The following is a 14,632-nucleotide window of genomic DNA, read 5'->3' as shown; positions in this document are numbered from 1 at the left end:
ATGCCATGCACGCTAGATGTCAGTGGCCCAGAGCCTAACTGTCAATAACTATGGACTAATTTCATGAACATATTTCTGCAACACAAATCTCTACTGGTATTCCTAGTATCTCTTCTTATTAAGTATTGATTTCAAAGAGTCATGAAAAATGGATTGTAATGATTCTGCCATTAAATGAATTATAAATGTTTTAATTAGGCCTGCACAATATACCGCAAATTTATCGTTATCGTGACATTAAGTTGTGCAATATGCATAGCGCAAAAGGACGGCGAAAATCGCAATAAATGGTTACCTTAAATGTGCTAAAACAATCTCATGGCAGCTTGAAATATTGAACTATTGAAATATTGAAATAAATCCCTTTATGCATTTAACCAATCGGAAGGACCTGTTTACGTTGTTGATCAATCAGATGAGCCCTTTTATGTTTGATGTTTGCCTCCTACGTTGACAAGGGTCAGTTGGAGTATAAATTTTAAACTGTTGCAGTGAAATGGAAATGATGTTTTTGGTTGTTTTGCTATTTGTTTATATACCGCGAATTATATCGTTATCGCGATATTAATCACCAATATCGCACATCGCGGGTTTTTCTCATATCGTGCAGCTCTAGTTTTAATGTACTTTGGTTTGTGAATAAAGTTACACTGTCTTTTACTCTTGTGGTGTCCCTAATTATGTTGGGAAACGACTGGTTTGGTTAAAATACTAACATAACTGCTTCTACAGTATGCGGTTTCATTTCATCCATTGTTTGATTACTTAAAATGTAAAATCTCCAAAGACATTAGTTAGAAGTCATAACATAAGATTCAATGAGTTTGTCAAATAGAACCGCCATCTCAAACTTCCTTGTTGACCCACTGACAATACACTGATTAAATGTCAACGTTTTTAAGGGAAATAATGTCTGGCTGTTGCACTGTCTCTGGCTGATTCTGACTTAAAAACGTGGGCTGATGGTATGTTTCGCTGCAGATCTCTGGCCTGTTGCACATTCTGCTGATTGGCCTGGCAGGAGGTGTCTGCATTAAAGGTCAAAATCTCAAACTGGAAGGTAGAAATGTTACAGCAGCAGTCCGATCTGAAGACACTTTACTGAGGAGATGCATCCTGTCACTGATTGGCCCGCGGGGTGTCTGCATCATCAAGAAAATGAGGACCTTCAAACGGCAAATATGATGATCTTTTGAATACATATATAATTCAGGGAGAACTTTTAAGAACACAAATCAAGTAAAAGGAGATTCAAGTTGCTAAAAACGCTGTTGAATATTTGCTTAAGGTACAAATACCCGGTAATTACTGACAATTACATAGTTTAATAACTCAATTACAGGTACTAAGAATATTCTAAGAATATTATAAAAAAGGTGGCATTTTTTCACAATTTTGTATTGTATAGAATATTGACACTTAGATTGAAATATTTCAATCTTTTGATAGTTAGGGTTTAAATATAATAAAAGCCTAATGTTTTGCAGCTCAGAACTTCAGAACATTACATCAGACCAGAGCAATCAAAGGTTTTTACTGCAGAAATGTCAGATTTCTTAAAACCTTTTCAATGGTCTCAACACTTGGTTTGGCCTCTTTTTCCATGAATTATGGCATGCACCGTGGCATGGAGGATATCACTCTGTGGCTCTCTGCATAAGTGTAACAGAAGTCCAGGTTTGATACTTGTCTTCAGCTCATCTACATTGTTGGATCTAATGTCCTTTATTTTCTAGTGTCTCTTTATTCATTTGACAACAGCCTAGATAGTCTCTGTTGGCTTTAGATTAAGGGGTTTGCTGTAAAGTCAATTACAGTAACATTTTGGTCAATGAAACTGCTTTTGGTACCTTTAGTCCTTTATGGGTACACGACCTGTGCACAACCTTTGCATGCGCATTCATGTGTGGTCAGTAAGGGGGCAGTACTCGCAACTTACTAAAACTAAAACTAGAGTGTGGTGTAAGGGCACTGTGTGACGGCATCACCAATACGTCATAAGTCCATTAACCCACCATATTCTTCACGATACACTTTTCACACGCACAACAATAGTATGTTTTATCTTCGTGATTCACACACTAAAAGCTGCATTTGCTTTCATCTGGTTTGTTGTGTAGCAAATACATTTTGTGGCTTTGCAAAAAGTATCAGTGACTGTCAGGTGGACATCTGTCAAATCAGCAGTCTTCCCCATGATTGGGTATCTAACAGACCCAGATTGGGCAACCATTAAAGGTCCCAGAAATATTATCTGGTGTTCAGAGGTAAATATTTGAAGAGAGTCCAATACAGTAGTGAGAAGGTTTCAAAATATTTCTATTTGAAATATATACCTACATTTGTTCTTAGTTTTATACTTGTCTGCGTCCATTTTTCTCATTGTTGCAATGACTAACTTAATTTTAGTAATTGGAGCAATGTTTAATACATTGAAATTCATACTTTTTAAATTGATGTGTTAATTATTGAAGTTTCCAGACTAGCGTTATTATTGCAAACTTTGTAAAAGTGCCAAAAAGAATCACTAAAAGTTTATAGAATCCACTGCAGTTCTTCCATCTCAGAATTTGTTTACGTTTTTATTTTTTTCATTTGCAGTTTTTCTGGTGGATGATAGGCACCTTCTAATTAGTTGCTAATTTACAGCCGAATGGATCTTTGTTCAGGAGGTTAATGTAGCCTGATTTCACCGGAAATAACTGGCTCGGCTCCAAATAAGAGTGCTGGCCGAGGCGTCACATCTTCCCTCCCCAAGGAAGAGACAGTAACATTAGTAATTACCTCCTGGACTACAAGGCCAGATATCTGTCCACGTTTGTCTGAAGTCCACAAATTGGGGTCAGTCGGAAAGAAAGGAACGCTCCAAGGTGAACGCCACTGGTATAAAGTGACTTTTATTGTTGAAAATGCAGATGTGCCCAGTTAATGTCCTCAATTAAAATATTGCATTTCCATATCTGCCTCCCTCTGTTTGTAATCTTGGATATATTTGTGGTAAAACTGCTGCAATTATCTAGTGGGGGCCTGGGGGTTGGAGGCATGAGACAGCATCACTTGCCCCAATGGGAGAGACACAACATGAGCATTTAAAAGAGCCAGCTTTATAATTCCTAATGGTTTAGATGCTGCAAAGCGCCAAGTCTGTTTAAGCCACAATCAGCTGAGACGATACATCAGCAGCGAAAGCCTTCCTGCAGTTAACCTGACAGCTGCACCAAGTAACTGCTAACCTAAATTCATTTTCATGTGCTACATGGATACATCAAGTCTTGTTAATCCATCTTCCTGCTCAAACTCAGTCATTTTCTTCTGACTGGCCTTATCAAAATAAAAGCTTGAATTTAACCAGTCTTTTTATAAATACATTTTGATCTGATTTACAAAAGGATCCCCAGGGAAAATAAACATAAATAGGAATTTAAGTATTTGCAGGAAATATACAAACATTCAACAGCAGACTCGGTTTAAATTCTTGGGAACCTCTGAGCTATTTTAATTCTCCACAACTGCAAAAGCAAAAAGGCAAGAATGAATGCGGGAGCTAACAGAGAGTGGGGCATCGTTTTATGCATGATCAGAGAGACAAAGCACATGTCTGACCTGCATGAGAGACAGTATTTTCTGCTCTCTGATTGCCTCATCCTATCTTCTTGCCTTTACTCACAGATGAGTTGCCCTTTTAGGCAATCTTTGGTGGTGATCAGTTCTGGCGGTTATTACAAACGCATGTGTAAAAGATTAAAAGAAAAAGGACATTTTGAGGAAAACTTTGCGTTTTTTTTCTGTGAACGGACATGTTATCAGATGAAGATTTCCCTTAAGCTCAGCACTCCCCTCTCTTTGAGGGTGTCCATTATCATTTTGCAAACATAACCGATTTACACACAATATGATTTTACTTTTGCATCTCAAAAAGATGCATAAGTTATGAAGACAAACTGCGCACAAGTGACTTTCATGCAGAGAGAAACAACATCTCTGCATGCAGATGTCATCCTTTTATATTTCAAAGGATCTTTCAGATCTGTGTTAGATCACCGGAGTCATTATTTAAATTTCATTTGGCTCCCAGTTTTGCCCCATATTCATCTCCCTGGTGTGCACAGGGTTAAGATCTGCCGTCTCATATTGAAATCTTAGAAGGTCGCCCTTCAGTAGTCCAGCTTTTCTGAGAGCTGCTCTATTCAAAGGAGGCCGCAGAGATGAGAGGTCAGAGCAACCCAGATATTGGAAAAGAGGTTTACTAGCCTCCACCATTAGTCTCTCTAATAAAACGCTGCCCTCTCCTCTCCTCTCTGCATTAATATTCAGTGTGACCGGCCGGACTCCAACCATCGCACCGGGCGCCTGGGCCTCTGATCTGTCTCTTATAATTAGACTGATAAATAGACTTCATCCTCCCTCCGTCTATTTTCCTTCTCTTTTTTCATCAAATTCACGCTTCTGGCTTATGGACACGTCTAGAAAGAAATGGTTTACCTGAAATCAGCTGTCTCAGTCTATTGTGCAACTGCTGCTCTTGATAATCAGTTTAATATTATGTAACATCAAAACTCAAAAGACTTATGTTCAGTGTTAAAACTCTTTGCTTTAGAAGCTTGTAGATAACCTGTACTATTCATTGTTTTTATGGCGTTTGCCTCCTCTCATCATCTCGACAACTTTTTGACATTTACTAAAGTGTCTGTAAACATGTAGGCTCATCACAGCATCTTAATCAGGTTGGGGTCTGAATGATTTACCATTGAAGCTCTTCTTTTTTAAGGGGTTATTGTCTTTCAGATCTGCTAATGCACTTTTGCATTCACGCTGATTGACTCGCTTTGGCAGACATTTATTTCAGCTCAGAGACTTCAGACAGCTCTATCATCCATACTCCAGCACTACTTTTGATAGTTGATTGGTATTTTGGCTCCAAGTTTGACCTTCTTTAAAGGGCCTATATCCATACTATTCTTAAGCCTTTTTCATAGTGAGCAATATCCATGTATATGATAAAATTTTAACTTTTGCACACTAAATAATTATTTTTATATAAAATATGAGTTATTTTCGCCACTCATTTTTCTACACAAGAGTAAAGCGGCTTGATCTCTGAGGCACCACCTTTCACATCCTTGTGACTGCCGCCCATTTCATGACATCATCCTGCATATAAGAGGAAAGAGTTTAGCCGATCACAGCAAGGTCTGCGGAGAAAGTGGGTGTCTGTGTTAGCCTGGGGGCGGGGCAGACAGCACAGACTCTTCCTGGAATGGCTGCTCCTCACTTTGGGATGCCAGCTCATGAGAATCTACTCGTTTTCGTAGATTGGGAGAGGCTGGTGCCCAGAGAACAGGTTTTAGAGGAATACTCAGAAAAGCTCAAAAAATTGATTTTGTGTGGTATGAGCGAATGCAAATTTCTTCCTGCATTCAAATCACTTGATCAGTCACGTTGATCAGATAAGTTGGGAAGAATTACAATACGTCAAAAAACATAGGTTTGCTTAGATATTGTTAAAGAGGTAACAGGTTAAAATGGTGTCACCTTGTTTATATGAGCATGCTCTGTATCTGCTAGCAAGCTCTCTGCTTTATAAAGATGGTTTATGCCTAATATAACTCTACTTGTATTTTTTATTTTTTTTTGGAGTCACTGCACAGCTGTGAAGCATGAATCCCCACTCATCACTTGATTAGAGGTTGAAGAGCCTCTCTACTGACTTGATGACTTAAAGAGTCAAAGCAATGGATATAAAAAGCTTAACCTGGAAAAATAATATGTCATTTGTAATCATGTGGATAACTATTATGCTCAGATTTGGAAATAATTCTGGTCTATTCTTTGCAAAATACAAGCACTTTATAAACATCCAGGTTCATAAAGGTCTATATTTAGGTTAAAAAAGGCTAATGTAGAATCCCCTCTAAAAGTCTTTGAGTGTGTGTTAATTCTGGGCTCCTGACTGACTGAAGGCCCTTTGCTGCAGTTGCTTAAGGGCATTTGAGTTCTTCCATTGTTTTAGATGATCAGATACTAGGGGTGCTCCGATCAGGATTTTTGGGGCCGATCACCGATCCCCGATTGCTGGAAGCTGTATCACCCGATACCGATACCGATCACCAATTACAGGGTCTATTTGAAGCCTTCTATTTATCATGTAGCATAATTTTTTAAACAATATTTAACAGCAATGCACATTAAGTATTACAATTAAGAGAAGACAACGCATCATGAATTGACAACTGTGTATTTATTTGGAAGCAACATTTCCAACAAATTAACTTAGCAGCATGTGTTTGGTTATTAGGAACAACTTAGGACTTGACTAATACAACTTTCCTGGAGAATATATAAATAAAATAAGATAAGACATAACATCTGAGTCTTTAAATTTAGCTTTAGGCTACTTTTAAAACTGCAACAAAAAATGCTATAGCCAAAATATTTTTTTAAGTCAGTCAGACATTGGTTATTGAAATATTTACGCCCTGGCAGAGTGTAACGTGAATCTAAATAGGACATGAGTCGCTGGAACCCTTCGTCTTCCACAACAGACAGAGGCTGGTGATCTAGGCAAATGAATTCCATTATTTTGTCTGATATCTCTTTATGCTTCTTACTGTCCCTGCTGTAGGGTTGCTTTCTTTGAAATGTCTCTGTTACTGACAGCTGAGTGAGTGGCGCTTGAGTTGCTGAACTGTCTCGCTCTCTCTTTGCGCTAGCTAACTTTGAAAACTGCTCATATTCCTTTACGCGACTAACCTTCAAATGTCTGATGAGGTTGGTGGTGTTAAAATGTTTTGCGTGCTTTCCGCCTCGTGGGATTTGCTTGGTACACACGTTGCAGATTGCTAATGTATTATCTTTTTCGAACACCACGTAGAATTGCCAGACCGGTGAAGCCATTTTTAGCAGCGCGTAAAAAAATCGTCTCGCGAGTTTTGCGTCATCTGATCGGCTTTTCTGGATCGGCCTTTATAGAGACGGCCGATCAAACATCCCAAAGCTATAATCGGCCGATTATGATCGGCGACCGATCAATCGGAGCACCCTTATCAGATACAGTGTGATGGTATAGGGGTTTCTATCCAGTGCAAGCTGGTCTGATCAGCGCTTCAAATCTGCTTTACTGCTAGAGGAAAATGTGTGTAATAAAAGGGTGGAGAGTTGATGGTGGGGGCTGTCTTTGGTACAGGCTACTATATCAGACATGCAGATGAAGAGCTTTGATTTGGATTCACACAAGAAACCTCTTTGTGTGTCTCAACAGTGAACTACACCATGGAAAAGCAAGCCAACAGATGGCTGCCTTCAACACATCTACCATTAACACACAAAATCATACTCACCTACCCTCCACTATATCCTGGGTAGCCAGACATTGTTCCATCGTTCTTCACAACAGCAGACAGTTCGGGACACCCTCTGCAGCAGATCTGATAAGTCCCACAACAGATAAGATCCAGCTGCGCCCGTCTCTGAGACCTTCCTCGGGGTAAGACTGCCAGTTCCGATCTAAGCATCATACCAACACTTGGCCGCTCGTTATTAAGATAAGCATTATATTCAACTAGCAGAAGATTACCCTGATAGTGCCAGAATATGGAATGACTTTCCTTGGTCTCAAAACAAATGGTAGAGTCAATGGCCATTCAATGGGATGTCGCTAGGTCAGCTACAAGAGCTCTGAGCTGTCAGTTGTCTTTTATTGGTACATGTTCTCTGTTGTTTGTAAGATAGACCAATGTGCCTTGTTTCCACTAAGCGATCCGGTCCAGTCCGGTATTTTGAGCGTTTCCATATAAAATTGACCCACTAAGCCAGACGGAATAGTCCCATTTTTGGGCCCCCTATGAGTGTAGGTCCATTAAAAATTGAACGTACCGCTTGGGGCAGAGCTACTGTTGTCACACAATGAAACACACTGAGGAAAGCGCCAAAACAGCCCCAACGTATTCCTCTTTGCCACCCGCAATCCTCTCTCAAACAGTATTGAATTACTTGTATATAAAAAGTACCAAAAGCTAAGCAGAAAAATATGAGCTGCTGGATGACCTCTGTTGTTGTAATTGATAGTGTCGCTTTTACTATGACGCTAAGCTACGCAATTGATCCACGTCACATTTGCGTTGTGACAGTCCAATGCTGACTTGACATGCTGACTGGAATTGCCTGGAGCCTTCTAAACTAGACCGGACCGTACCACTCAGTGGTACTTGTACCTAATTAGAAAATAGCTATTTACTGACTTCTTGGTTCTTTTGTTATCAGACATGGTTGTTTTTTCACATTCCTAACATGTTTCGACGGACGTCTTCCGTCTTCGTCAGAGTCGTCATCAGGTGGTAGCGTGTGATGTATATATACAGTACATTAAAAAAAATTACTATTTTATTTTATTTTTAAAAATTAAATATGGTTTCTAGAAAGTTGGCCCTTTTTTCTGGAAGAGAACATCCAGTTGCCTTGATTTGTCACTGGATGATCAGTCTCAGTTTTGTTTAATCCAAATGGATGTCATAAAATAAGATCATTAAAAGACAAAGACCATTTCCGTAAATTTCTAGGCTGTAGTTAAAGTTACTTTTCCACAACAACATCATAAACACCAAACGTTCCATTCATTCTTCAAACCTGCTTAACCCCATTTGGGGTCCTAGGGATGCTGGAGCCTATCCCAGGCACTGTTGGGCAAAGGTCGGGGTGCACCCTGGATTGGCTGCCAGTTCATTGCAGTACCTCACAACAACATATAAGCACAGACACTCACATTCACCCCTAAAGCACAATTTGGAGTCACCAATTGACCTATGATGACCAACAGCAGGGCCGTCACTATCCATGTCCAACATGTCTTCCAACAAACCTGCCGATGAAGCTCCTTATTGGCAAAAACACTTGATCCCCAAGATAAGCAGCAGATAAGGCAGGATTACTTGAAAACCAGTAGGAAATCTTGAGTTTGACACCCATGACCTACAACGTCAGACATTTTGCATGTGGGCTTGTGTGTCTCCATCCAACAACCCAGAAAACAACACATTGTTTAAAGTGGTGAATACAGAGATAAAGAGCTATCGCATGCCATTTGATTTAGTTGTTTTAGAACTCATGCAAACAGAATCAACTGGAAATATTCTTTATAAAAAACAGATTGAAGGTGACAACATTTAATTGAACAGATCTGTTTGTTGTCACTTCTAAATTGTTGATTGTTTCTTGCCAAAAAAACAACACAAAAGGCATTTGAGTGTTTCATTCGTAACATGAAACTTTGAAAGGCCAGTGCCTGGCAAATCCCCTTAATTGGCACAACTGTCACAAAACAGAAAACTTTACATGTGTGTGAATGGAAAGCGAGAATTAAACAACAGATAAAAAATACTCCAGACATGAACGATCACTGATCCCGGGGATTCTACTTATTTGAGAAGGTTCCACTTTACAAATCCGAATACAAGCTAGCCTGCTAGCAGATCTGTGTCTTTGAGTCTCCCTCATAACTGATTAACTTCATCTCAGATGTGCATTGTGCAAACATGCAGGGATTTAAAAGTCTTGTTCCTAAAGATTCCACATTAATGTTGCATGAGTGTGAACTGCATGAAATTTGCTCGCACCATTTGCTCACTCAACCCTATTAACTCCAGTGGTAATTGACAGCCCCATTCCCCATGAATCCACAGCTCATCAAATCACTCTTAATACATGTTAACACACCATAGGGGGAGTAATAGTCAGAGGCAGCATTATCCAAATCGCTCTCATGAATAATGTAGATTCATGTAAGGGTGCCTGGTTACCATGCTAAAAGGTCCTTTTTTATGGCACATTGTAGCATTTCCTGATTAATCTGAGATGCAATTGGATGAATTGTCCATGCAAATCTCATGATCTTGTGTTATAAAAAGAAACAGAAGCCCAGATCCTTTGAGTACCACTGACACTTGATGATATGTTGCCATGTTTTTAAATCACAAATCATGTGTCCCCATGACATGTGTCCCCATGATGTATGTTTCTTTGGGAAACAACGAAAAAATGGATGCTGGTTTGACAATTTTACTATTCAAAATTATTTATTTCTTGTGTGCATTCACAGAAACATAAACCATAGCACTTCCGTTGATACTAGTGGCATCAATTTTTAATTTTCAAACTTAAAGTTGTGTGACTGCTTCAACTTTCCAAGTAATAAACATGACTATCAGGAACATTTAGGAATACATTTCAGATCAGACATGTATAAAGTTTGATTATAAAAAACAAATACAGTAGAATGTGGCTAATTTACAGGCAATTTCCATTTGACCTATGTGGAAGCTGTGCCCTGTTTCTGTTTTTATGAAAATCATACTGACTTGTTTTCACTTTGTTTACCAAATATGTTACAAAACAAACAAAAAATCTCAAGAAAAAGCAAGTAACTGTGTTTTTATAAGTGATGGATATTTATGAGAAAATGCTACCGGGGGTGTGGGGATCTAATTGGCCTATTGGTCGACAGGTTGTATTTAATTGATGACCTGAGAGCCAGGGTCCAGGCATCTGGACACCAGTGTTTTGCCGCCACTGCCACTGCCGCGCCAAAGAAGACAATGATAGCCAATTATCCGCTTTTACTTAGCAAAAGGAGACTTTAACAGGTCACCGTTTACAGCATATGGAGGTGGGGGGAGGTGTTTTGTATACAGAGGATGCCAAACTGTGGGAGTGGGATGAAAATGGGAGTGTGCAGGTGTCGAAGCTGCATTCATGTGTTTATGCGCTAATCTTTTTTTTAACACTTTAATACTTACCAGACACACAGTCTGGTAAGTATTAGTGTAGATGAGATTGACGTTCAACATTTGGGAACTGTGAAACTCATTAAAAGAATTACAGCCTATTGGTGGCTATGCCACAACAAATGTTATAATGGAAATACTGAATGAGAGGAAGTTTATATCTAGTGAATTTACCGATCCTCATTAAATGTGATGAACAACCTCGTTTTTTTATTCCTTCATTATATTTTATTTTTTAGTGATTATTTGTGATTGTATCAGTACATCCATTTGCTGTTTCAAGATGGAAAATACACCAACTGGCACTGATTGGTGGCCCATGAATAGGGGAAAACTGCTATGATGCTAGGATATGGCAATACCGGTGACAGGCGGTGAGGTTGGTGGCTGGTGAGGCACTGACTCCTCTGGAGTCAGATTTACAAAAGCAAGAAGTGAATATTTCATCCAACAGCAGGTAACGGCATGTAAGATACACACATAAACATATTTGTCCTACTGAGAATATTTATTTTATAGACATGGATAGAACACTCTTCTTGTATATCGTCAGCCTAATAGCATTTCTGCCTAACTCATTTTTTTGCCAAATTGAGATATTGGCCTAACTCTACTCTCCTTTCACTGCTGCACCACCCTGTATAACTGCCTATGTTCTCAGCCAATCAGAAGGCTTCCATCATTCAAAAAACACTATCTTCTTTAGTCATCTAACTGACTTGGGCATTTTGATGCCATATAAAAATGTGCTCAAGTCATCTCAAATTGACTTGAGCAGTTTTGGCGCTACACAACAATGGCTGCCCTATGAAGAACAAGGCTCGTCTTAGCATAAATGAAGCATTAGATCTTATCTTTGATTCATCAGGTAAGGTTATTCATTCCTTTCTGGAGCCTGGAACAGTTATTTGTGACCTGTACAAAGAATACTGTAAAGCTGTTGGTGAGAATGGAGCACGGGTTGTGAGTGAGGGGTATTTCCGCAAAGTGTTCCGTGAGTTGAAATACTCTGTGTTCATAACACGGAAAGACCAGTGTGATGTATGTGTTGGTGCCAAGGCAGGAAATGTAGATCAGGATACCCTTAATGCTCATTTGAAATTAAAGGCTGAAGCTCAGGCTGAAAAAGCTAAGGATAAACAGGAATCCAGTGACAAACTCTCAGTGTGGACAATAGACCTGCATCGTGTTCTTTTGTGCCCCAAGACCCAAGCGAGCCCAATGTATTATAAAACTAAACTGCAGATACACAACTTTACTTGCTTCAACCTGGGTAAAAAAGATAGCTATTGTTACCCCTGGTAGAAGCACGAGGGCTCCCTCAGCAGCGAGGTTTTTGCCCATCTGCAGTTCAAACACTTTGAGTCAGTCTTAAGGCCTGTTCACACCGGAACGAATTTCGCGCACGATATTCGCCGACGTTTAACGCCTCGTGACTAAACAAAGGGCACCAATGTGAGTGTGCACACCGACGCAAAAAACGCTACGCGTAAAAGCGTCATTTTTCAAAAAACGCCTTGGGTTTGTTTTTTTGGTTTGACGCGCTGCGTCAAAAACTATCTTTTGCACACTAGCTTTTGCACACGTGTCTGGAGCTTCTGAAGTTACAGTAAAACACAACTTTGGGGCACTCAAACAAAAAACTGTCTTGCTGAGCACACATACAAAACCGCAAAGAAGATATACGCCAAGTAGCATCTACACTGCCACGAAGAAATAAGACGAAGATGCACTCAATGACGGACATTCTAAAATATCCCCGAAAACGCTCATGATACATTTTCAGCTCATGTACCAGTCGATAAAACTCCCCATGTTCTTCTCTTCTCGTAACTATGGGATGTACATCTGCGTCTTTTCCGGCGTCTTTCATCATTCAACAGAACAATAATTTCTTCATCGCTGGAACTGGAGCTACTGGTGCTTGAAATATTCATGTTTTCTTTGTATGATTCTGACAAGCGCGTAAACTTGCTCTCTTCTTCTGAGTGAAAAGCGACTTTAAGAAGCGTAAAGTTGCGCAGCGCCACCTTGTGTACAGGGGTATTTCTGTTTTACGTTAAGCGCCATCTAATGTCAGGGAATGAATTTGCCTGTTCACTCGGCTCGGAGAAAATCGCCTGGGTGTGAACACAAAAAACGTGGTGAAAAACGCTGGCGAATAACGTGCGCCGATATTCGTCCCGGTGTGTACGGCCCTTTAGAGGCCAACCCAAATATTAAAAAGTCATAGTCTGGAGTGATGGCTGCGGCTATCAGAATCGGTGTTGCACCATTGCAAATGCGTACCTTGATCTGGCCATGAAGCATGATGTCACAATTGTACAAAAATTTCTGGTTGCAGGTCACACACAAATGGAGTGTGACTCCATGCATAGCTGCATTGAACGCCGTATCAGGAAAGACATTTACACTCTGCGTGATTACATCATCATTTTTGAAACTGCACGTTTGAACCCATCCCCGTACAAGGTCACCCAGTTGCACCACAACAACTTCATGAAGTTATCTGGGGCCTACGTCAAAACCATCCGGCCAGGTGGAAAACCAGGTGATCCCACAGTCCATGACCTTCAGGCTTTCCAGTACTTGGCAGATGGATTCGCTATAATTTAGCGTTTGAGTCAGACTGGGAGGGCCTGCTTCAGCGAGTGACCATCCCCAGAGAATCATTCCCCTGGGTCCCACTCTTTCCTACCCAATTGCCACTCACTCTGAGGAAATTCCAGTCAATGAAACTGGTACTACCAAGAGTGGTCCATGACTACTATAACAACCTGCCTCACCAAGGCAAATGAAACAATCTGGGTTAGGCAAGTGAAACATCGTTTCACGTTAGTTAATGTTAGGTCTTAACATTGGTTAAGGAAATAGTTAAATAACCAGGTTATGTTAAGGCAAGAAACAAGTTTGATGGTTTTTACTTTATTATAAAAACTGCCTAAGTCAAATTGAGTTCCCTGCAAAATTTGCACAAGTCAGTTTTCTATGTTATGCAATAGCTATTGTGTCTGTTTTTTTATTTCAAACGGGTTCACACATCTGGTGGGAGTCACCATTAACATATAAATAAAAAGTTCTTACAATTTGGTGAAAAAAGGTGTTTTTTCTTCTTTTCCAAAAACCTGAAAAAATGAGTTAGGCAGATATGCTATTAGGCTGACGATATAAATTATTCATACATACTGTAAACAAATTAAAGTATACAGATGTGTTCAGCACACATTTAATTTTGACCCTCAGTAATTATTTCTGGTATTTTTTCTAACTTTAAATTCTGGTGCTTTACTCAATGTTATAAAAATATTGTGTGAAAATGATCCAAAAAATAATTATTTTAGTCCTAAAATTTAGTTTTTAAAATACTAACATTTTGTTCCACTTACTCAAAAAAACAAAAATTAAAAACCATGTTTAGCCTTACTTTCTGAGTCCATTGGCCGAGCCAATACTTCTCCACAAAAGCTCTATGATCTGATGTAAAAGTCTTCCTTATTTTCCTTTAGTTTAATGAGTTTCTCCCTCTTGACTTCCTTGGTTTGTTCTTTTTCTACTGCAGCAGTGTAGCTACAAAGCAGCCGTCAGCTCATATCTGCCCCCTGCTGGTGAGGCAGGCTGTTCTGCGCGTTTACAGCAGCCCTTGTGACTGCACGTCACTGGTTGAACTTAGCCCTGCAGTCAGGCATGAGGCAACACTCAAATTCTGCGATTTTAACCTCAGAAACTCTGGAAAACGTTTCGCGTCAACTTAAAATGTATTTTTAACACGGATCAGTGGAAAACAATATTTACTTAATGTACGTTTTTCTATTTTATCAGGATGACAGGTGAGGCCGAGCCTCACTGGCCTCATCTGA

General features: G+C 39.7%; 1 long non-coding RNA gene across 2 annotated transcripts in view; it reads right to left on the bottom strand.

The window, feature by feature from the left end:
• LOC110013912 (uncharacterized) overlaps window positions 1-14,632 on the bottom strand; it is a 25,163-nt gene extending 10,531 nt beyond the window's left edge. For both annotated transcript variants that reach the window (XR_002289080.3, XR_002289081.3), the window contains exon 1: window positions 14,200-14,632. This is a non-coding gene — a long non-coding RNA (uncharacterized LOC110013912). The remainder of the gene's footprint in view (window positions 1-14,199) is intronic.

This window comes from Oryzias latipes, chromosome 22 (genome assembly GCF_053564925.1).
Source record: "Oryzias latipes strain Hd-rR chromosome 22, Olatipes_Hd-rR_3.1".
Lineage (NCBI taxonomy): Eukaryota > Metazoa > Chordata > Actinopteri > Beloniformes > Adrianichthyidae > Oryzias > Oryzias latipes.
The sequence above is the reverse complement of the archived record's forward strand: the minus strand, read 5'-3'. Positions and strand labels throughout refer to the sequence as shown.